Source organism: Pteropus alecto, unplaced genomic scaffold, assembly GCF_000325575.1.
Source record: "Pteropus alecto unplaced genomic scaffold, ASM32557v1 scaffold270, whole genome shotgun sequence".
NCBI classification, from domain to species: Eukaryota; Metazoa; Chordata; class Mammalia; order Chiroptera; family Pteropodidae; genus Pteropus; species Pteropus alecto.
The window spans coordinates 3,413,784-3,417,940 of record NW_006430735.1 but is presented as its reverse complement, the minus strand read 5'-3'; the positions used below and the strand labels follow the sequence as shown (position 1 = coordinate 3,417,940).

The following is a 4,157-nucleotide window of genomic DNA, read 5'->3' as shown; positions in this document are numbered from 1 at the left end:
TATGTCATGCTGAGAAGATTCAATAAAGGTACAACTAACAACAACAATAGCTAACAGTTACTGATCAGTCATTATGTGATCAGCCATATATATGTAAAATGAACAAAAACTCACAGATGAGGCCCATTAATACACCCAAGAGACTGAGCCATCTTGGCAATGAGTTAGGTCTGTTGAGATCCCACTGTCTTTTAATCTTAGAGAGTAGTAATTCAATAAATACTTGTGTTTATTGGTAATTTGGTTTTTGTTTGCTTGTTTGTTTGTTGCTTTTGGTCAGAATCAACAAAGTACAAGAGAGTATCTTTGTTTATGGTTTTTGGTTTTGGATCCTTCTATTTTACTTCTTTAAAAGAATTCAAGTTCTTTCTTATGATTAAAAGATTTTATCTAGAAATGGACAAACTGAAAATGAAAATAAAATATCAAAAAAGAATATAGTTAATCCTCTCATCTGACTAATATAATGTTATAATACGTCTAGTTTTACGTAGTCTGAGAAACCACATACAGTAGTCCCCCTCTTTATTGTGGTTTCACTTTCTACGGATTCAGTTAGCTGTGGTCTGAAAATATTAAATGGAAAATTCCAGAAATAAACAATTCATAAGTTTTAAATTGCACGCCATTCTGAGTAGTGTGATGACATCTCGCACAATCCCACTCTGTCCCACCTGCATGTGAATCATCCATGCTGTATACACTACCTGCTACCTACCAGCTCGTAGTCACTTAGTAACCAGCTCGGTTATCGGGTCTATTGTCATGGTATCTCGGTGTTTGTATTCAAGTTACCCTTACTTTACTTAATAATGGCCCTAAAATGCAAAAGTATGCTGGCAATTCGGGTATGCCAAAGAAAGCCATAAAGTACTTCCTTTAAGTGAAAAGGTGAAAGTTCTCAACTTAAAGAAAGAAAAAAAATCGTTATGCCGAGGTTGCTAAGATCACAGTAAAAGCAAATCTTCTATATGTGAAATCGTGAAGGAAAAAGAAAAATCTATGCTAATTTGCTGAGAGAGACCACATCCAAATAACTTTTATTACAGTATATTGTAATAATTGTTCTATTTTATTATTAGTTATTATTATTAATTTTTTTCTATACCTAACGTATAAATTAAACTTTATCATAGGTTTTATTATATACTTAATATATAGGGTTTGGTACTATCTGCGGTTTCAGGCACCCACTGGGAGTCTTGGAACACATCTCCCGTGGATAAGAGGGAACTATTGTAATATCCTAAGCCGCTGAAACCCAGCAGCTCGTCAAGAACAATAAAGAGAGCTCAGTCAGAATCCTTTTGTGGCCTCCCTGAATTCATGAACTCTAATCACTTTTCTGAATCTGGTCTTTTCTGTGCAGCTCAACTTATAACAAAGGCAACAGCTCTCAGAAAGCAATGGTTCAATCAAATGTGGTTCAATGATTCAAAATGTAAAGTTTCTGAGACAGGTCCTAGTTCAATCAATTGTTGTCACGGACAAATTGGCTTCATAAAATGAAAAATCCAATTCCATAACTACTATCAGTAGTCTTCTCAAATGAGCACTCTTCTGAATATGTGGCCTTAATTGCAGCAGAGACTTTGTAAGAGAATATGGGTGTTTCGACATAACCCAACACGATTATGAGAAGCAGCTGCAGCACAGGACCCACGATTTCCCTCATGAGTGTTTTGGGTCAACTTTCCTACCTGAAAGACATAGGCTATTATTGAACATCTACTTGAAGCTATAGGGATTTACTTCTAGTATAGAACTGAAATCACTTGAGAAAGTATAGAACAATTTTTCAGAGAAAAATTAAAAGTTAGTTTTAATAATCAAGCCATAAAGAGTTTACTGCATAGCCATCTGTGTCTAAGTTCTGGTCACCTAGCCGGCAATATGACACTGAGTTAAGGACTGTACAGATGAAGTTGAAGCTCAAACTGCTTAAGAGCTTTGGCTGACGTCACATAGTTTAAAGATAGCAAAGTCAGGATCTGACCCAGTTTTATGTAAAGTCAAAATCACTGCTCAATCACATTACCATAATGTTTTCCTAATAGAGCAGTACAAACAATGCAGAGAAAACCATAGACCTAAGTCTTCTCATGCAAATAGGATCTTACTGAATGAGACAGCTTAGTTAAGAAGTAGCTTTTCATGTTAAGAGATTATCTGAATCTTCTGTAAGTGATAGCTTCTTTTTTTTTTTTTTTTAACACCTACAGCACCTGGTTTTCCTAGGTGTCTCCCATCCAAGTACTAACCAGGCCCGACCCTGCTTAGCTTCTGAGATCAGACGAGATCGGGCACATTCAGGATGGCATTGCTTGTAAGTGATAGCTTCTGACCAAAGAATTAAATAGTGGACTTCCATAAGATTGATAGAAACAGAGTGATTATTACTTTTCCAAAACTGTCCACCAAACCTTGGCAGATATTCACGTTTTTCTCAAATAAGAGAATGCCTGGAAGCACTGCCATGATTCTAAATGCATATGCTTTTGGCAGAATTCTTGGAGAACAACTTCATAAGTGCCTGAAATAATGACCAAAGCAATTTTTAAAATGTGTTCAAATAACAGTTGTGAGTACAATCAGACTGTCCCATCTTAGATGCAAGAAAAAGGTAATAATCTGTAAAAAGCATAAAATTTATATTATTTACTCATCATTAACTCTGAACACCTTTATGCTAATGGATAGAAAAAGACATGCTCCAGCAACGAGGTGACATAAACAGCCAGAATAAGTGAGAAATACAAAAACCTCCCTAGCTGAGTAAATGACATCTCAAAAACCTTGAAGAATCCCTGTGACCAGCCACAGACTTCAATCACTTGTGGAAGCAGTAAACTATAAGAGAAAACCCAATAAGAGCTAGACACTGCTTTATAGTCATGAACTTGTCCTTATACAGTCTCTACTAAGGTGACAGCAAACCACATGTTAGACAAAGAAATAGAGAAGCGGGAAAGAATATAAATGGCAAAACCAGATGAGAAGTCAAAGTCTCAATCCTCTGAATCCCAAGAATCTTTTTTGATTATTGCTATTCCTTCAAAGGTTCTATATGTGGGGATTCTTAAAGTTTTTTTTAATCTTTAAAAAAAAGCATTCTAGTTTGAAATCATCAAACTAGAATCTTGCTTTTACAATCTATTCGTGTTTTCTTCTTCACTTTCTCAGGGAAGCCCAGAAGTTAATGTTTATTGAGTTGCTGCATTGTGCCAGGCAACTTATATACATTATAAATAAAAACACATGTTCACAATAAATCTTTTAGTTCTTTTTTTCTTTTTTCATAATCCTTTCTTCCCTTCTAGAAGCAGAAATTTTCAGAGGAACCGTTGCAAAAATGTAAGCAGAATAAGAGGGTAGTGCAAGCCTAAACCAGGAAAAAGCTAAACTGAACATTTATAACTTAAAAATAAAAACAATGGAAATTTTGTATGAAAGATAATACTTTCATCATAAAATGTGTATTTTTAAAATCCCCAAATATTAACATTTTAAGGAAGACTGAAGCAAGTAGCCAAAATTGCTGCAACCACCATCCGCCCTACACCTGCCAAACATACAACCACACAGACACATACTCACAGACATACCCACACACATATACCACTCATTCCTTGGAACAAAAAAAAGAGAACAATAAACTTTCTTACAAAACCAGATTTCAGGTTGGAAAAAAATAAGAACAGAACCTAGAATGTACATAATATACATATCAAGCAACAATAATTAAATACATAATGTGTAGCTATATGATGGACTATTGACCACGAAGGAAAACTGTCTCATTTAGAAATACTTAATGACATGTTTTCCAAAGTTTGACATATTACAAAGTGAACTAAATATATAAAACAAATATGGTACTTCACGCCCATTAGAATGGCTAATATCAAAAAAACAGAAAACAACACATGATGGTGAGGATGTGGAAACATTAGAACCCTTGTGCATTGCTGATGGAATCTAAACTGGTGTAGCTGCAAAAAAAAAAAAAAAAAGTATGATGTTTTCTAAAAAAATTAAACAGAATTAAAATATGAACCAGTAATTCCACTTCTAGATATACACACAAAAGAAATGAACATAGGATTATTCATAATAGCCAAAGGTGAAAACATAACAAATGTTCATTGACAGATGAA

The 4,157-nt window shown here is 34.5% G+C and overlaps 1 pseudogene; it reads right to left on the bottom strand.

Moving 5' to 3' along the window:
• Positions 1 to 2,213: 2,213 nt before the first annotated feature.
• LOC112485375 lies at positions 2,214 to 2,332 on the bottom strand (annotated as a pseudogene).
• Positions 2,333 to 4,157: the final 1,825 nt, after the last annotated feature.